Raw genomic sequence first — 21589 nt, forward strand, 5'->3', positions numbered from 1 at the left:
AGGTGTTGTCAATGTAAAAGGTTTGTGGAGAACAGAGCAACAACAATTAGTAATACCATCTAGAATGGAGAAAATGGTGATGATGAACGCGCATGGTAGTGAACATTGCGAGAGGGGGGAAATGGTAGATAAGATTTTGAGACAACAGGGTTTCTGGTACATCAATATGCAAAACAAAATTAGCGAATTTTTGTCAGAATGTGACATTTATAGAAATATCAAACCAGCAGTATACCCAATGCGTCTGTTTCCAAGTGTGGAAGGACCATTTGTGTATTTAGTGATGGATTTTGTAGATATGATCCACCCAATTAAGGAGAAAATGTGTTAAATCTTGGAGATGGACAGAAGCTTCAATCCAGTGTGAACGCAGAGTGCGCAAGCAGTGGCTGGAGCACTTAAGAGGGAAGTGTTCGTAAGATTTGCACTTCCCAAGGTATTACAGTCAGATAATGGACCAGGATTTCAGGCCAACCTGTTGAGAAAAGCACTTGCTAGGGTAGGAATAACCCAAAAATTTGGATCAGTGTATCATCCACAGTCTCAAGGGGCGGTTGAGAGGTGTAATGGTTTAATTAAATCAAAAATTGCCAAAATCTGTGCACAGACTAAACTAAATTGGGTTCAGGCCTTACCAATAGCGCTCATGGCCATAAGATCTAGTACTAACAGGGAAACGAGTTTATCCCCTCATGAAATGGTCACAGGGAGACCAATGTTCAAAGATAATCAAAATGAAGTGAATTTGGAGCATGAGGAGGATCTAAAAAATAAAATTAATGAATATATTGCTGAACTAATGAGAAACCATAAAGCTATTTTACAGATTGAAAGCAGGCCCAGAGAGACACCTGGTGACGAAGAAACTGCAAAACCTTTTCCTGTAGAAACCTGGATGTAGATAAAAGTTTACTAGCATAAGTGGGATGAACCCAGACGAGAAGGCTCGTATGAGGTCACAGAAGCTAGCCCAACAGCTGTTAAAGGGAAATTCCGCCTTGAAATGATCCTAGGGTTAATAACAAACGTGTACCGAGTTCGACCGTTCACTGGAGTTTGTTTTCATGTTAGTCTAACGTGACCAGTGTTATTGCTAAACGCAAATTAGCATGTTATGGTAGCCTTCGGGGCATCAGTGCATTAAAAACGAAATCGCTATGTCTATACTACTAATAATGCTCAAAATAACCCCACACTTACACTGTAGCACAATGAGGGTCTCTATATGTAAACCGAAGCATTGAGAACTTTGCAAGTGTACAGACAGTTTATTAAAAATAAACACTTACCGTTCACGTCTGGATCACATATCCATGCGGGCGCCATCTTGGGAAAACTAAACTCTCGCGTGAAACGTTGTTGCCCGTTGTTGTGAAACAGGTGTTGTGCTTTAACGCGAGAGTTCAGTTTTCCCAAGATGGCGCCCGCATGGATATGTGATCCAGACGTGAACGGTAAGTGTTTGTTTTTAATAAACTGCCTGTACACTTGCAAAGTTCTCAATGCTTCGGTTTACATATAGAGACCCTCATTGTGCTACAGTGTAAGTGTGGGGTTATTTTGAGCATTATTAGTAGTATAGACATAGCGATTTCGTTTTTAATGCACTGATGCCCCGAAGGCTACCATAACATGCTAATTTGCGTTTAGCAATTACACTGGTCACGTTAGACTAACATGAAAACAAACTCCAGTGAACGGTCGAACTCGGTACACGTTTGTTATTAACCCTAGGATCATTTCAAGGCGGAATTTCCCTTTAAGGTAAAAGGTTACAAATTGTGGTATAATACTCATTGCTTCCAGGTACCAGAGAAGACAACCCCGGCGACTGTCTCCATGTCATTATGTTGAAATAACCATATAATAAATAAACACTGTAAACTTATTTTTTAGATTCTTATTATTTAGTGATGTGATGAACCATAGAAACTGGATTTGGAGATCACAATGAATGGGTAATGTATGATCAAAGCATTTAAGGATATGGAGGATGAAGATTGCATGAATTTTGTTTATTTGTTTCTAATAATGAAAATGTTTCTCCCATCAAATACAGGCCTATAAGAGTAATTATACATGTTTTAAGAGAACCTTTGGAAATTAAGATGTTAAAGGATAATTCCGGTATTTAACACTTTGGGTCTCATTTCTGGTTTGTTTTGGATGAACTACAGTGATGGACACAAAAATTTTGACAAAGGGTCGTGTCTTGAGTTTTTGACTTGTTTAGAAGCGTCTCTTGACTGCTTCAGAATGGAAGTCAATGACCATGCACAAACATGTCATTAAAACAACACTTAACGTTCATTTTCAAAACTGTACTACTCACCGAGTGGTGCGTGGTGTTCGTTGATGTTTAAAAACAAGTTGTGAAGCGAAATACAGTTTCTGTCGTGTTTTATTTGGCATTTTGTAAAATTCCATTGATCTCTCTTGTAAGACTCATTGCTCGCTGATATATCACTCCGCCACTGGGAAACAGAAAAGGGTCGTTTACATGTGGTTGTAGTTTTTTCGCTCGGTTTCTCTCAGAAGAATTTTTTTCCCATATTTGTAGGGCTGGACCAGAATATTTGAATATTTGTTCCGTGGATTGACATTCGATTTTCAGTTTTGAGATTCGAATATATATATATTAATATTTCACAACGTTAATGCAGAGCTTTTGCCAAGCAGGAAGTGCGCTTCACGCTCCCGCTCTATAGGTGGCGCAGAGAGACCAACATCCATAGCCAACAGCCACCAAACGCCACCAGTGGAAGAGATCGCCTCAAACGGAAAGCGCGCTTCCTGCTTTGGCATTCACGCTAATAGTGTTGTAAATAACGTTCAGTTTCTTGCAAAAACTGATTGATGTGCTTCACAAGACGTCAATATGTCACACGGAGTTATGGGGGATTACTGTTGTATTGGATATATATGCTTTAGCTCTTAAAGTGTGCGGATCGGTTGACTTGCATGACAGAGCACTGGGGTTTCTGCAAATATCTTCTTTATTGTTCTGCTGATGAAAAAACATATTGGATGGTGTAAGTGTTATAAATAAACATAATTTGGAAAGTATGCTACCGTTTTATTAGTTTGTTGAACTTCGTTCATTTATTTTCGTTGTTTTATTTAAATAGCCTAACAGTTACCCTTTACGTTGTCAGTAATTACTGTGCTGTTAATTTCTGATACGGGAGTGTTTGTTTGTTAGAAAAATGTAAGGCTACCTTATTAAAAGTGCTCTTGTGTTTTGTTTCACTAATGCTGTTCTCGCAGGACGCGTGACAGGCATGCCGAGTGTGTTAACGCTTCAGACTCAAATATAGAGCGGAAGTATATACGCGGTTGTGAGGTATCTGAAAAAATAGTTCCACTATAGCAAATAACACGGATTGAAATCATACATTGCGCCAATATATTTGTTTTTAATCATCAACGAACACCACAAACTACTCGGTGAGTAGTACAGTTTTGAAAATGAACGTTAAGTGATGTTTTAATGACATGTTTGTGCATGGTCATTGACTTCCATTCTGAAGCAGTCAAGAGACACTTCTAAACGAGTCAAAAACTCAAGACACGACCCATTGTCAAAATTTCTGTGTCCATCACTGTAGTTCATCCAAAACAAACCAGAAATGAGACTCAAAGTGTTAAATACCGGAATTATCCTTTAAACATTTTACAGATGGGTGGTGCCAAAAAGAGATGTAACAAATGACAAAGAGGAATACAAGGCAAACTGGTTTATAGGCCAGACCACAGAAAGGGCAGACACATGTGGATGTGTGTTGACATGAATTTAAGGCCAAGTTTGAGAGTAAATTGGAAGGGAACCTGTACCCTTGTACGATTAATAATGCCATTTCAAATGTTTTCATTACCTGATTTTGGGGAGCCTACATGATAAAATAAGTGTTAAGAGTATTAACAGACAGAAAACAAATCTGCCTGGGGGATCTTATGATAATATGTGTATATAGAGTGTACAGTTGATGCCATAGGGGTTCCAAGGGGGGTGCCAGATGAATACAAAGTGAGAAATCAGATTGTTGCAAGTTTTGAGTCAATTCTTTTCTGGTGGTCAACCCTAAATAAAAATGTGGATTGGATTAATTCATTGTATTACGTTAAGGGGATAACTGCACAATTGGGACTAACGTCACTGATGGTGTTTAAAAAAATTATAGATGATAGATGCTGAAAATTTATTTCTTACAATACTGCCCCTGATGAGAGCATTATAAGGGCATTATAAGGTTTGACTGACTTGTCAAATGAATTGGCTGAGAACGCTGGAATTGATGACCCGTTTACAAAAATGATGGAAAATGGTTTGGGAAATGAAGTACACTGATAACTTCTTTACTGATGTCAGCTGCTGTAGCTGTTGATATCCTGGCATTGTGTGATTGTTGTTGCATACCATGTATCAAGGGTTTGATTGAGAAAACTATCGACAAAGGAATGGGTAAGATAATGTACCAACGGGTACAAATTAATGAGGACGACGAGGGAGATAAATTTGAGGACAACATCCATGTGTGATGGGGAACCAACGAGGCTCTAGTACCCTCCTCCCTCACACGGCCCTCTACGCGTGCAAAGCGCATGGGTTGAAGACCGTCGAAAGCTGGAAGATGCACCCTACATATATACATATAGAATTCATGTTTCTTAGAAAGACTCTGTGTGGACTGCCCACCAGAGCAAAACACTCTCATGTGAGAATCATTATGTTACTGGTAATGTTAAACTGGACATAGGGTGTCACCTATACTAATGCATTTATTAGTTTTTATTAACATTTATCATTTTTTGTATTTGTTATCATTTATTAGCAAGGTATTATCTTTTGCATTTATTATTTTCATTACAAGTTATAATCTTTTTTTAGTAATGCAAGTTGCAAACCTGAAGTGTGTGTAAAATAGGGAAAGGGATGGTTTTAAGCATCACTGTCCACGGTGTGATGACAGTGTAACAAGCCTGGTAAGTGACTGATGGTCCAGGAATCTCCTGGGGGTGGAGGTAAAACATCCACCTAGCATGGCTTACCAGAAAGTGAAAATAATTTTTTGAAAAGATGATATGCTTGCTTTAGATTTAAACTTGAATGTTATGTTATATTTTTCATGTTGTTAATCATTACTGTTTTTTACAGGTTATTAATTATCATTTAAAGGATAACCCTTGTGAAATGACTGTTGAAATTAGAAAAGTGACTGAGGGTCTGGCCCGAACTGTCAGGGGTATTTTATTCTTTTATATGTTTTCTTTCTTTAAAGTACCTAGCCCGGCTTCTCTGGTATCAGCAGTCATATTTGCAGGTTGGTTATCGAAAACATTTAGTTTCCGAAGGGGGGAAATATTAGGTAAAGAAATTTTGAGTGTTTTATCTTACAGATTAGTATTATCTTTTATATGGTATGTTTTTAATGTCTACATAAATAAAGTTGTCTCTCTGTTGCTTGAACATGAATGTGTAGGTCCATAGCTGGGCCTGGAGGAGATAAGGGTGTCCTTGGTAAGGATAGCGAAATAGTTGTATGATGTGTTAGAGAACAAAGACACTGAGTTTTACCACCCATGGGAGGATTTATGTACCAACTTGGAATGTTATAGAGATAAAGTCACAGCATCACCAGGTTGTCATGAGTTATGAGAAGGAGCTAAGGGGCCTAAAGGCAGGAGTCTGCTGAGCATTGGGATAGTACAGAGTGAATGAAAGGCAGGGCTACTGGACCACTATTGGACCACTATATAATATACTGAAAAACTCAGAACGGGGTCATTGTCATAGTCATTGTGATCATCATTTTACCAATGCAGGTGTATACACCCTATGACCAGTATTGTGTTTCAAGCTGTCTGACACAATTCTTTAATAAAATACTTTGAAGAGAATTTTACATCTCAACCGTCTCTGATTCTCCTGAAAAATCCACGACATTACTTAATAGGCTAGAAAACTATGTTGGCATCAGTGGTCAAGCGCTAGCCTGGTTCAGATCGTATCTAACCAATCGCTATCACTTTGTTTATGTAAATGAGGAGGAGTCACATCACTCCCTGGTTAAATACGGTGTACCGCAGGGATCAGTTTTAGGTCCTATCCTGTTCTCGTTATATATGTTACCTCTGGGAGATATTATTAGGAATCATAACATACAGTTTTACTGCTACGCAGATGACACACAGCTTTACATCTCCTCACATCCTAGCGAAACACACAATTTTTCTAAGCTATCAGACTGCATCAGTGATATAAGTAACTGGATGGCACATAACTTTCTTATGCTAAACTCCATTAAGACAGAGATACTTGTTATCGAACCGAATCGCTACAAATATAATATGACTGACTACAAGTTGCCCATAGATGGCTGCACTGTGGTGCCAACCTCCACGGTTAAGAATTTAGGTGTGATGTTCGACAGAAATTTATCCTTCGACAGCCATATCTCCAATGTCTGCCGCACAGCATTCTTCCACCTTAGAAATATCTCAAAAATACGCCATATGTTGTCTGCATCAGATGCAGAGAAGCTTATCCACGCTTTTATGACCTCTAGAATAGACTATTGTAACTCGTTACTCGGAGGATGCCATGCAAATCAGGTAAACAAGCTACAGCTGGTTCAAAAAGCTTCTGCGAGAGTTCTTACTCGATCTAAGAAGTATGACCGCATAAGCCTAATTCTGGCATCTTTACACTGGCTACCAGTTAAATATCGTATACAGTTTAAAATATTACTAATCACCTACAAAGCCTTAAATGGCCTAGCACCCTCATATCTTAGAGAATTATTATCAGAATACAATCCATCACGTGCATTGCGGTCACAAAATTCTGGCCTCTTAATAATCCCTAAAATATCAAAAGTGTCTAAAGGTGGCAGATCCTTTTCCTACTTAGCCCCTAAGCTATGGAATGATTTACCAACCAACGTCCGAAAATCAGAGACAGTAGATAACTTTAAATCTAGACTTAAAACTTTTCTCTTTAACAAGGCATTCGCATAGTTTGTTTAGCAATAGTACTTATCTCCCAATAACTAGCTTGTACAACCTAATAAATAAATTAATTAATGAATAAACTAAAACCTTTTTTTTCGTCAACATTACAAAACATGGTAAATGTCATTAATACTCTTTAGTAATATACTGAAACTTTGCATTGGTTGTCGATTGAGTCTTAATTGCCAAATATGGTCGGTTTGCAATTTTTGGCCTTTTCCCTGGCCTTAAATAGTATGTCATACAGAACCGCTTGCCACTGTACGTTAGTATTAACGACGGCAGTGGGGCCTCTGGCCTTAGTCAAACGAGTTCTGTTTCTGTTTCTAAAATCATCAACTATACGTAATACACTTAACCAGCAATAGTTAGCCTTCCCGGAACCGAGCTGACTAAAATCCACATTACTGTGTGACACTTGCTTTTTATGTGAACGGCCCCTACGCTAATAAGATTTTGTTTCTCTCTCCCTGTCTCGTCCTCGATCACGAGGACAATAAGACAAACAGATCCAGTTCCGGTAAATGTGAAAGTCGGCACACCTCTGATCTACTGGCTGTTCTTCAACGTGATGTCCAGCTGATGCCTGACCAAAGACCACCGGCAGAACCCGCTTAATCTCCGCTTAATCTCCTTCCGTTTCAATGTGTATATATATATCTCCCAAGGGTTTTTTCCTCCTAGGACTTTTTTTTACTTCCCCGGCTAAAATTCCGGGGGGGGTTTTTCTCCTAGGGGGTTTTTCAACCCGGGGAGGCAGCCTTTTTGGGCTTAACTTCTATACGTTACATTAGTAATACGTTTGCTTATAATGTTGATTTATAGCTGCAGCAAATTTAGCTGCTTGTGCTATCGTGTATTATGTTATGCTATCTGTCGATTTTCTGTGCTTTTCACTACATCTATTATGTAAAGCTGCTTTGATACAATTACCAAATTGTGAAAAGCGCTATATAAATAAAATTGAATTGAATTGAATATAGCCACGCAACAATGATTTCAGCTGCATGCATTCACTGTATACAGCGGGACCTGATCTTGTGATATTTTGAACGGATTCTTAACCTAAAATGCACCGCAATGCAAGTGATGCAAACCAAATGTAGTGTTCTATTGAAAATGAATGTATGTATTTCTGCCGTACCAAAATGCAATGAAGCAACTGAACGTCTGACTGGGGTGTCACTCTTTCTCATGCACAAGGCTGGACTTGTAATCTGGCATACCGGGCAAATGCCCGTTGGGCCGATGTCCTTGGGGGCCGGTGAATATAATATGATATATATATATTTTTTAATTGGCCAACGACCGGCCTCATAAAGCATGGACAGCGGCCCATTGGTTCATTTTCCATACTGACACTGGGCTGGCCCTATCATCTCTTAACAAGCTCCACCCCTCCCCTTCTGTTTCTTGTGTCAGATGTAAACAGACAGCGATGATCTGACACAAGAAACAGAGAGCGAGTATCATACAGACATATCATACATCTCATACTATTTTTGTCTGACTAGCCCATAACACTCGTTCACTTCGCAACGCAGCTCGTTGCTTTCTTTCTTTGTTTCTTTGTTTTAATGTAATTCATTAATGGCGCTAAAGGCGCGGTGGCAATGTACTGCATTTTCCAAAAAAGTTAGCGTAAGATGGTTTTTTTTCCGGACAGATCGGCCCAGGAGACACCTAATCAGCAGCCCATTGGTTCTTTTTTATTTGACATTTGGCTTGCCCAATCACAACTTTTAGGGCATTTTACGAAGCATGCAGCGTCAGTGTGGGTCTGTCAAAATAAGAGACGACTGAGAAGCGAGTTGACGTGCGGTAAGCAGAACTGCTTTTAAAACACTGTTGTTAAATATCCTCTTGATAAAACGCAGTCAAAAACACAAGTGGTAGACCAATGGCTGTTTGCAAAATGACAGTCATTACACCGCAATAAAATACAGTGTGGTCAGAATTATAAGGTAGCTACATCAAACTTTTGATCACAGTTTTTACTAAACATATTTTACTAATTCCAAACCAAATTAATCTTAATAACTACCATTAATTTTGTAAATAAAGCATTTATAAGTAATACATTATTGTTAATGATGGCTGACTGGAGAAAAAAAGCACCTTATATTGAAGTGTGCAGAATTATTAGGCACATTTTCTTTTACATTTAAAATGGGCCAAAACTGTTTAACACACACACTTGGACATTCATTATCTGATGTCCATAAGAAAGATGACATGCATGGAAATTGCAAAATTGAGGTATGACCATTATACAAGAAATCCTGATTTGGGCAGCAAGGGCATAAAATAGGATGAAAGGAAAATATATATACAAAATTAATGTTGGTTATTATTAAAAAGTGATCAAAATATTCTGCACACACTGTAATGGGACTTGTGGTTCAGCCGTGAGACTGCGACTTCATTGTAACATTTATCAGGTCTCAGTGTTATCATAAGGTGCACAACATTGTGCACTCACTGGCTTATACTATTATTTTTAAACCCTGCAAATCCTTTTACAGCGCTTACATTTTTGTAATGTCACGTGTCAGCTCTTATACTTTTCTACTTAATCATTATATGGAGTTATAGTCAAGGTTGCACAAAGATTTGTGATCCTATGTAGTGGGCCGGTCTGGCCCAAAATGCCAGGGCCAATTTTTTGTCCCAGTCCAGCCCTGCTCACGCACAGCACGCATGCGCACACACACACAAACACAGGTGCACGTGCGCGCGCACACACAGGTTGTTACCATAGCAAATAGGCTCACCCCAGAAATGATATATTATTTCTTAGTAGCCTAATGGTGAATGCTGCAGGTGTAGAAATGTACATAAACCAGATATTAACTTTGATGTCAGGGCTAGATTATAGCGTGAAACCTGTTGTGCATATTAATAAATGAAAGTGTTTAATTGTTGGCACTGGCACTTATAAACACTAAATGGGTAAAAATACATAGGCTTATTTTTTGGAGCCAATACCTCTGTTTTTTTTTTTAAATAAAAGCCAAATGCTTGAACATTTTACAACCACGTCATTTTCGTTATGCATTATTTGTTTTGATGGTTTAAAAACACACACAAAATTTGTATCCGATGATTACTCGATTAATCGATCGATTCAGTGCTAGATTAATCGATTACAAAAAGAATCGATAGCTGCAGCCCTAATTGCCATCAACATGTACTTATGTGCCTTTTTAGCACACAAAGATAACTTGCATTTATCAAAATGCCAACTTCAGTGTAACTCTTAAGATTTATCACTGAGAGGCTGCTTAAATACTGCAGAGAGTATAAGTGGACGAGAGAGAAACAACGCTTACACCTGTAATATTTTAATCTGTCTCTCTTGTCCACTTTTGACCACTTCTGTCCTGATTAATTTGAGGGGCAATTTATGAAATAAGATTGTGCAACTTTCACACGCTAGCAAAATGAAACTATGCAGAAATCAGTCACTTTCGTTTTATAAATGAAAGCCGAAGAATAGCGCACGTTCACGGTGTTTTTGCGGCAGAAGTCAGAAAAGACGTTCAGTACCTCAGATTAGATAAATGGGCGGAGAGAAGGCGGTCTACTGTGGCTGTTCGAACACATTCAACCCATAGAGTGCAGTTCTATCGTTTTTTCCACTGTCATCATAGGTAACATGATATAAAAAATGTTTCCACACACCAAGCTTATACGACGCTGGTGCATCTTCCTACTCCGGGGGAGACTTTCTTTCCACTTGCCGTTTCTACACGTAACATATCCTGCCGCACTCACTCTCCGCACCATTCACCTCTTCTTTCGGGTGATTTGCGAAATGGAAACGCGCTATCTGAGGTAACATACAGGGCACGAGGCTATTGCGCATGCCATGAACCGTCGAACAGTGCGGCGCGCACACGCTTCGAACCGAGACAAGCAAACCGAACAGTTCAGATTTTTTCATGAACCGTGCCACCCCTATGAGGCAGTTTGCGCGTTTCCTTCATGAATATATCGCTCATCTGTGTTGATGCGTGTTGCAGAAGCTTCATCATATCTATTTCATTTTTAGTAGGGATGCTCCGATCAGGATTTTTGCAGCCGATACCGATTTCTGATACAGAATTATTATTATTATTTTAAAGCTAATATGCAAGCTCTTTGATGACTGTAACTCTTAAAGGGGCCATGGCACAATACTTTTTTAAGATGTCAAATAAATCTTTGGTGTCCCCAGAGCACATATGTGATGTTTTAGCTCAAAATACCCTATAAATAATTTATTATAGCATGTTAAAAGTGCCACTTTGTAGGTGTGTGCAAAAATGTGCTGTTTTGGGTTAGTCCTTTAAAATGCAAAATGAGCTGATGAAATTCAAACACTGATCACAATGATGGGTGTTTGTTGCAATTAAAACTCAATTGTGCTTTTCTTTGCACTAAATGGCAATGCTGTGGTTGGATAGTGCAGATTAAGGGGTGGTATTATTATAATAAGAGCTCCTTATGACATCATAAGGAGAGCCAAATTTCAACGACCTATTTTTTCACATGCTTGTAGAGAATGGTTTACCAAAACTAAGTTACTGGGTTGATCTTTTTCACATTTTCTAGGTTGATAGAAGCACTGGGGAACCAATCATAGCACTTAAACATGGAAAAAGTCAGATTTTCATGCCAGGGGCCCTTTAACATTTTTTCTAGATAAAGTAATATCACAGATGTTGCCTTTGTTATATTACTTGCAGTAATTAGTAATATTACTGTTTTAATAGTCAAATAAATAAGCACAACAAATATTTCTTCTGCAAAGAGATATTTAATATCACTTTAAAAAGGTTTGTTTCTTAAAAGTAATGAAAACAAAACACTTCACAGTCTTTACTGTATGAATTAAATATACACGCATTTGTTATGTAAGAAGTATAACAGTTCCTTAGTCAAGAGCAGAGAGTGATTTTATTTCACTAGTTCGCCTGCGCATTCAGTCTATTGAATGATGGTAAAATGAACGTTGGCTTGCTGTCCTCAGAGGGAGCTCGAACCCGAGACTCGGCTCGAGCCCCGAGTTCAGAACCCCCCATTGTATCACTGAGCAGATAGAGAAAAGGAGCAAGATAAAGGAGGAGAATTGGGGAGGAGGAGGGATGCCGGATGAATCGTCAATGTGAGGCGTGGAGATTAACTCTTTTAAATAGGCTCTCGAGATGATTGACAGGACTGAATGTTTTAGGCTCCTCCCAAACCTACGTTTAGAACTTCATTTCACTAGTTCGCCTGCGCATTCAGTCTATTGAATGATGGTAAAATGAACTTTGGCTTGCTGTCCTCAGAGGGAGCTCGAACCCGAGACTCGGCTCGAGCCCCGAGTTCAGAACCCCCCAAAAAGAACGTATATAAATATAATATGAGGACGGCAAGCCAGGTGGATGTCTGCGAGTAGTCTTAGTCTTTAACGTGGTTAAAACTTATATTCCCCCCAAAAAAGTGTGAAATTATTTAACTATCTCCTCCTTTAAGTGATGCTGCTTGTAACTCCTAAAAGAGAAAATGAAAAGTGCGCGACCTGGGGCTCCTGCGGGAGCAAAGGAGAAAACACTACTGCGGTAGTGTGAGCATGTTAGATTCACTGCTGCGGAATAAGGCTGTGAGAAATTTCCTATTTTAACTCCTGCGGGAGTTTTTCTTTTTTTAGTAAGAAGCGCGCGGCTTGGAGCTCCGGCGGGAGCGAGGATGAATTACTACTGTAGTGAGAGCGTATTAAAAAATTACTGCTGCGGCAGAGAGCGATTTTTTAACAGTGTAAAGGTCTTGACACACCGGGACGTTTTTCGTGCGCGTTTATCGTCTGCGTTTAACGTGACGTTTTTTTGCTTTCACACCCAGACGATTTTTACTGGCGCTGAGCCGAGTGAGGTGCAAATTCACCCCTGGACGTTAGATGGCGCTTAATACAAAACAGATTTATGCCGGTACACAAGGGGGCGCAGCAAAACTTTATGCTTCTGTTCTGACACTCACTTGTCACACAGAAGAAGAAAGCCACACGCTAGTCAATAACAAGTCATATGCTTGCTTTTAACAAAACATGGATATTACTAGTAGCAGCTCGATTTCTAACAGCAGCAACTATACAAAGACTACTTCAACTCACCATCAGGACTCACCATCAGCTACTTGACAGTATGATCATGTGAAACATGATCTTCTCAGATAAAAGGAAACTGTGCATTTGTGTTATAGTCATTATAATTGCCATTTTGAAAACGGTGTGTTTATAATATATATATATATATATATATATATATATATATATATATATATATATATATATATATATATATATATATATATATATATATATATTCTTTGTACAAACAATATCTCTGTGAACTTAAATACATTTGTTAAATCAAATCTATTTGATCAAATAATTCGATTCTATTATCAGCACTCTCCATATAAAATTAACTATTTTGATAGAACACGTTATATCAAAATTAAAGCTCTTTCACAAAATATTAGGTAATGGGTGATCCGATGTGTGTATTTTTAACTAATCTTTTACAAGCACTTTCTCTTGTTAACAATTTTCTCACATTTCCTCCCAAATGTATTGTATTTTGTGATTTGGCTAAAGAAGTAGGTATGTAGTTATTATAATAAGAGGTCAACAATACTGATGTACAAATATATGCATAGTGTAAAAATGGCACGTTATTTACAATTCGTTTTTTAATCAAACATTTATTTTTGTGAATGAACTGCAGTTTGCAATAACAATCAGAGACATGACAGTAAAATCAAATAAAACAGGAGTCAGAAATGTTGGTCCAGAAAAGTCACAATGACTTTAGTGCAACTGAACGGTAGTGCAAATCAACATTTAGAAATTAGACATTTTCAAATGAATTTATTAAATGTATAATCACTTAAAATACATAAGTAAATTGGTATATAATAAACATTAATTTGTGTGAACAAGAACTGGCAGAGCTGTAGAGCAAAAAAGTCACAATGATAGAAGTCTAAGTGAACTGTAGTGCAAATAAACATATGTATGAAATGTACATGTTCAACTGTATTTCTTGAATGTATAAACATAAAAAAAAAACTAAATAAAATGATATATAATAAACATCTATAGGTGTGACCAAAAACTGGCAGAGCGCTCCTTCTGTGCTCTTCTTTCTTCTGTGCACTGCTTTAAATTTTTTCCCTTTAGCATCTTTTAATAAGAGGTACTTCTCCAGAGGTTTGTCTCGGACTGTTTTCTTTTGTTTAGATTGGACCTTGTCACGGCTGGTGCTGGATGATCCTGAAGACGTGCTTGCTGGGGCCTCCTCACTTTTGCTCACATCATTTTTAGCAGAAATATTGCTGTGAACACTGTAAAGATAAATGTAGTTTTCATCAGAATCAATCTTTCACACTGAGGGCCATGCCACGATATCCATGAGGTCAATATTTGATTACAAATGTAATTTAGATTCATGGTATTTCATCTGACTAAACAAACTAGGTTACCTATACACAGAACACAAATTAACCTCCTAAAACCCGACCTTTGGTTTGGCTTGCATTTTTGATTTCTTCCAGTTATTTTGGGGTTAGGAAGAAGCAATGAATAAAATAACCAAATATTTTTCTTTGAACATGAAGCAGTGTAATTGTCCACGTTTGTGTACAACAGGTTCCAGTTACACACAAAGTATTATGGTGCAAACAACAAAACGTGATATCACACGGTGTACAGGGAACATGCATGGTATGAAGTTAATCACTGTTCAATGTCAGTGCATTACATATCATAATGTAATGCACCAATATTCATTTTTATTACTTGCACAGTTATAATGTAAATTTGCACTACTGGTCCGTTCAATACACTACTGGACTGTCTATTTCATACTCCCTGTTCATTTGCACTGCTGGACTACTTGAATTGCATCGTTTACACCCCTGTACTATGTAATGAATATTAGAATAACTATTCACTGCACAATAACTTATGCCATTGCACTCTTAACTGACTAGTTACAATCCAAATTCATTCATGCACTACCTAAATATTAATTTCACTCCTGTTCTGTATAGTTTAATTTATTATGTACATATCCATTTGTAAATTTCTGTATATTATGTTCATAGCACCACCCACAGTAAATTGTTCCATCGTATTACATAATCCTGCACCTATGCAAATACTGATATCCTGCACTTTTTATACTGCTTTTGCACTTCTGGTTAGACCTAACGTTAAACTGCATTTTGTTGCCTTGTACTTGTGTAATGACAATAAAGTTGAATCTAATCTAATCATATAGCCCACACAGCTATGTATTGTTATGTTCTTATATATATCACGTTACCTTCGAAATTCAGTCGATGTTGTGAGGAACTCCGACACCTTCATAAACCTCCACAGCCTCGATGCTTCCTTGTGTGTTTACCTGTTCCACGTGCTCCGCAAGACCATTTTGTGCTTGAGCGCCACCAAGTCGTGTTTTACTGGAACTTCAGCAGCGCCAGGCACGTGAACAAAAGCGCCAATCTCATTGGTCGGCCAACTATTAACGCGCCGCGTCAAACCAAAAAAACGTGTCCCACGCGTTTTTCTGAAAATGACGCATTTGCGCCTCGCGCTTTTCGCGTGGGTGTGCGCACTCACATTGGCGCTCGTTCTTGAGTCACAAGACGTTAAACGTCGACGATAAACGCGCACGAAAAACGTCCCGGTGTGTAAAGACCTTAAGGTTGGGAAAATTATTTATTTTTATTATATAAATATATATATATATATATATATTAACTCCTGCGGGAGTTAATGAGAAGCGCGCGGCCCGAGGCTCCAACGGGAGCGAGGGTATAACTACTGCGGTAGTGAGAGCGTATTTAAAACACTGCTTCGAAAGTGGGCGAATTATATAGTGTAGGGTTGGGAAAAATTATATATTTTTAACTTCTGCGGGAGTTAATGAGAAGCGCGCGGCCCGGGGCTCCAACGGGAGCGAGGGTATAACTACTGCGGTAGTGAGAGCGTATTTAAAACACTGCTTCGAAAGTGGGCGAATTATATAGTATAGGGTTGGGAAAAATTATATATATTTTTAACTCCTGCGGGAGTTAATGAGAAGCGCGCGACCCGGGGCTCCAACAGGAGCGAGGGTATAACTACTGCGGTAGTGTGAGCGTATTAGAATTACTGCTGTGGCAGTGAGCGATTTAAAGAGTAATATTGTGGGAAATTTAATATTAACTCCTGCGGGGGTTAAATATAGAGCGCGCGCCCTGAAGGTCCAGGGGGAGCGAGGGTGAATATTGGCTAGAGAGCGTGGGCAGGGTGGAAAAGAAAATCGTTGCTGGAGTATTGGCCAAGTTGAAGCTAATAAATGATGATAAATAGGGATGTGCTAGCTGAGCTTACTATGCTGCGGTGAGGAGGAAGTTAAGCACGATGCCAATGGTTAAGGCGGAGCGCGGGGTTAGTTCGGTGACTAATGAGATTCAGGTGTGCAACGGATAGTGTGATTATTGGATAAGCAGCTGATGAGCGTGTCTAATGTGGGGTAGGTTTGATCTTAAGTAAGTTTGGAAGGCGTTTGAGGACCAGCGACCTAAAGATTTAATTTGGAGTTCTGGGAGGCCGTTTTTTGCTGCTGAAGTTGCGGCTCCTATGCGAAAAGAGTGGCTGGAATAGTGAAACGCCGGGATGCCGGATCTAGTTAGCACTGCTTTAAGGTGTTTTTGGAACCAGTGTCTGGAAACTGGGTTATTTTTATCATCGACGAAGAGGGGGTCTGAGGGAGAGCGGATTTGGGTACTGCGGTGAGCTAGAAATAAGGAAACTGCCAGGTAAGGTTGAAGAGGGGAGGGTAGATTAAAGATGAAAATTGGATGGCCTCGCATTAATTGATCGGTTTTGCTGCGCTTGATGTTAAAGCATATGGTGTCGTTGTCTAAAATTTGGAGGTCGGAGAAAGTCGGATGGATCTGGGGATCGAAATTTGAATTACAAGTATACTCTGAGCATCTGAGAAAACCGAAAAAGGCGAGAATAAAAAGAGCGTCGAGGGTTCTGGCAGTGCTTTCAGAGTGGTATCCTGAACGGATAGTGTACAGGCATTTGCTTAGGACTTCGCGAGTAAGAGGTAAGCGGGAGTCGGGGCGGGTGGGTTGGGATTTTTTAAAGCCTTTAACGAGGAGACCAATTTGTGGGTTGTTGATAGCTGGGCACTGCTGGCCAAAAATTAATTTATAGAAAAAATGTATTCCACTAAGGTAGACTTTAATGGTGCCGGGTTGAGACCGTTTAATATGGTGTAAAAAGGTGGCGAAGGAGGAAACGGCGAGAATAGAAAAATCGGGAAAAAATAGCTGGTGATGAAAATGAAAAGTTTTGAAACATTTCCAGGCAGTAAAATACAACTGAAGTGTTCTGGGGGAAACGGCTTGAAGAATATGTTGGATGGAGAGGCTATGAAGATGCTGCAGGGGGTGGTTTACTGGAAGATCGTGTCTGAAAAGGGAGGTACTGGGGTGGGAGATAGGTCTGCTTGAGGAGCCAATGTCTTGAATTTCTGAAAGGCAAAACGGGAAAGAGAGTCAGCGATTTGATTTTTGAAACCTGGCACGTGTTCTGCTTTAATAATAAACTGATTGCAGATGGAAGACCAAATTAGGCATCTGAGAAAAGGCATGAGTTGTGGGGAGTTAGACCTGCCTTTGTTAATGGAAAAGACTGCGGGGGAATTATCGCAATGAAAAGTTATGCTTTTTGAGGTCCATTCTCTACCCCACAGGATGGCTGCAACGACGATCGGATATAATTCAAACAGGGCGGAGGAAAAGGCAGAATCCTCCAGTTTAGTGAGTTCGGGGGGCCAGGTTGAAGCAAACCAACGACCTTGGTAATAACCCCCGAAACCAACTGAAGGGGCTGCATCTGTGAAAAGATGGATTTCGGAGGCTGATAGCGTGATATCGTCGTAGAAAAAGGTAAGCCCGTTCCATTGTTTAAGGAATGCGAGCCAGAGGTTTAAGTCTGCTTTACATGCTGAGTTTAAAAAGACTAGGTCGTTTAAGCCTGGGACGGACGATGCTAGAGAGAGGAGATGAGAGATAAAGGGGCGGCCCTGAGGCACGATTCTCATAGCAAAGTACCCGAGTAAGGAAAGAAGGTCACGTTTGGTAATACGCTGCGCGGAGGTGAGGTTTTGGATTACATTAGTTATTCTGACTATTTTGTCTTGAGGCAGCGAGGCTTGACATTTGACGGAGTCGAGGGTAATTCCGAGAAAATCCAGTGAGGTAGGGGGTCCCTCGGTTTTTTCGGAGGCGACGGGAACCCCTAACTTTGAGAAAAGATTAAGAGCGATTGAAAGATGAGCGGCTGGGGGAACGGATTTTGGAGAGACTAAGAGGAAGTCGTCAAGAAGGTGAATGAGATAGGGGATGTCGTAATTGTTCGCTAGGATCCAGCACAACGCTTCCGATAGGGTGTCAAATATTTTGGGGCTACTTTTGCAACCGAAAGTCAAACGAACGGCGAAATAATATTTATCCCGCCAGAGCACGCCAAAGAGATGCCAAAAATCAGGGTTTATTGGCATGACCTAGAAGGCTGAAGTGATGTCGATTTTTGCTAACCAAGCGCCGGGACTGGCAGATTTAATTAGACTGATGGCTTGATCTACGTCGTGATAATGCAGTGAAAATTCAGATAGGGGAATTAAGCTATTTATGCTAGGAACGAAGCATTCGTGGGGGGCTGAAAGATCGATGATAATGCGCCTTTTCCCGGAGAATTTCCTCGTTGCTATACCGATGGGGTTAATGCGATAGGTGAGGAATGGGGGGGAATCGAATGGGCCGATCATAAATTTAGATTCTACTTCTTTTTGTAGGAGGGAGTCTACAGAGTCAGGATCTAAACGGGCAGACTGCAAATTATTACAGGTGAAGGTTGAGTCGAGCATGGTTTCAAGACCGGGGTCAAAACCTTGCTGTAAACCTGAAAGAAGGAAATTAGTGAATTGTTTATTGGGGTGAGATTGTAGTTCGTGTGCAAGAACAGAGATATTGATTGGAGAAGACAGATACTTTTTAAGATCTTTATTGTTTTTTGCAGATGATTTGAACACTGGGCAAACAGGGCGGGCCTGCGCACCGCCGCAAAAATTACAAACATGCAAATAGCGGCATCTTTGCCTGGAACATCGGAAATCATTAAAGTTATTGCAGACCTGGCGGCTGTTGGATGCAGAGAAACGGCTTGGATTATTTGCAGGACCTGGGCGATCGAATCTGGACTGTGGCACGTATGAAGTGGATTTAGCGGAGTCAGGGGCTACCCGGGGGCTGGTGGTATTTTGTACTGACGGACAAGAGTGAGACTGGTAGTCGAGGGATCTACAAATGGCACAAGTGATGTTGCGGCAGCCGAGAAAAACTCTATTGTATAATTCGAAGTCCAGTGCTCCCCAGTAAGGGCACTGGTTCCAGTGGGTGACTCTCAAGGCGCATTTGGCAGAAAATAATTTGTGGTAAGTGTAAAAATGACTGCCGCCGAATGACAATGAGAACTCAGAAATTATGGAAAGGTAGTCGTTAAGTTCTTTACGCCTGTTTGGAAACACTGAGCAAATTATTTCTGTATATTTATTAAAGGCTATGACGAATTCTGTGAAAGAGAGGATGCGATTGTAGTTGGAAGACGAGTCTTTAAGGACGACGGAGAAAGCGCCACAGTCCAGAGAGCGATGGCTGTCTTTCTTTGGAAAGGGAGAGAGGAGGGACGCCAGGTCCACGTCCATACCTGAAAGGATTTGAGAGCGAAGTGAGTTGGAGACGGGTGGCGGGTCCATGGCAACGGCGTGAGCGGGCATTGCTAAAGGCACTGCTGTGAGAAGAGTGTAGGAAAAAGGACGGCTTAAGAGAGGTAAAACAGGGGCAGGCGCTGTTTGCGGAGGCAGCCTCACGCCAAGCGCTGCGCTCGGAAGAGAGAGATTTGTGGAGAGAGAAAAAAGGGGAGGAGCTAGAGAGTTACCCATCAGCGGGAGCAGCCTCACACTAGGGGGCGCTCCCGTGACGTTAGAGGAAAAGCCAGGTGGGAAATGAGAGGGAGTGAGAATTGGTGGGTTTTGAGCCTGATTTATCAAAGCTGAAGAGGGAGGGAGATGGGGTTGGATAGGGAAAACATTAGCGAAGAGAGTGGCAGAAGTGGGTGCGAGAGAGGGGTAGATTGCGGCTGGTGAGGTGTTTGGGGCGGAAATCGCACCGGCTGGGCTAGAGGGGGAGGGGCAGAGGGCTACTGTGGTGGGAGGCGGCGCATGCGCGGCGGCTGGAGACGGCGCATGCGCGGTAGCTGGAGGGGAAGCCCTCGAAGCGCTTGACGCTGGAGAAGGCCTTGGGTTTGCGAAAACACGCTGCGGATTCTTACGAGGGCGGCCGGGACCGTTTTTGGATGTTGTCTGGGTACAGCTACAGGCGTCTGACCAACCCAGTCTCACCCCATTTCGTCAATATTTGACGACACTTGACCATTCGTCAATATGTGACGCGGAGGGTATACCTTTCCCGTCATTTTTTGATGAACTGGGGACTTCAATACTATTACGTCCGTGGCATTCTCTTCTCCTATTTTCTTACCAATTTCGCGTCGGTTTAGGGTTAGATTTACATAATGACATCCCTACCCAAACCTAACTCTAACCCCAACGCCAGGTGACAACTGTTTCTAACCCCAACGCCAGGTGACAACTGTTTAATTTCGCGTACACTGTTTAATTTCGCGTACACGGTTTAATTTTGCGTAATCTAACCCTAAACCGACGCGAAATTGGTAAGAAAATAGGAGAAGAGAATGCAACGGACGTAATAGTATTGAAGTCCCCAGTTCGTCAAAAAATGACGCGAAAGGTATACCCTCCGCGTCACATATTGACGAATGGTCAAGTGTCGTCAAATATTGACGAAATGGGGTGAGACTGTGTTAGTCTGACCGGTTTGGGCACAGAGATAAAGCTCATAGAGTAGGGCTTTTGACATCCTTCTAGAGAACTCGATGTCGGCGGACGCGAGAGCGTGCCGCAGCCCGTTCACAGTCCATTTCTCTATTGCAGGGATTGGAGATGGTCTGGGCGGAGTCACAGAAGGAGAGGTACGAGGGTGTCTTGCTGGAGGCGGAGAGGGAAGATTTAAGCGGCGGCGCTTAGGTGAAACGGCAGCAGGACGCTGAGGAGGGCGTCCTCTTTTATCGAGGCTCTGCGAGGGAGCAGGATTAGGGTTTGAAGGTCCTGGTGATGGCTCAACGACCGTTGATGATAAATCAGCGTCGGAGGAAAATTCTTCGTCGGAGGTGAAGAGCAGGAGTTGGTCTTTGGAGGACATTATTCTGGAAATGGGCGGGGCCTATGCCGGATGAATCGTCAATGTGAGGCGTGGAGATTAACTCGCTTAAATAGGCTCTCGAGATGATTGACAGGACTGAATGTTTTAGGCTCCTCCCGAACCTACGTTTAAAACTTCATTAAGAGATGAATACTGCAGCTTTAATTAAGACGTAAGAGAGATCGCTCTGTAGAGGTCTACACGG

The 21589-nt window shown here is 40.8% G+C and overlaps 1 pseudogene; it reads right to left on the bottom strand.

The window, feature by feature from the left end:
- Positions 1-16787: 16787 nt before the first annotated feature.
- On the bottom strand, positions 16788-21384 carry LOC141281507 (uncharacterized; annotated as a pseudogene).
- Positions 21385-21589: the final 205 nt, after the last annotated feature.

This window comes from Paramisgurnus dabryanus, chromosome 2 (genome assembly GCF_030506205.2).
Source record: "Paramisgurnus dabryanus chromosome 2, PD_genome_1.1, whole genome shotgun sequence".
Taxonomy (NCBI): Eukaryota; Metazoa; Chordata; class Actinopteri; order Cypriniformes; family Cobitidae; genus Paramisgurnus; species Paramisgurnus dabryanus.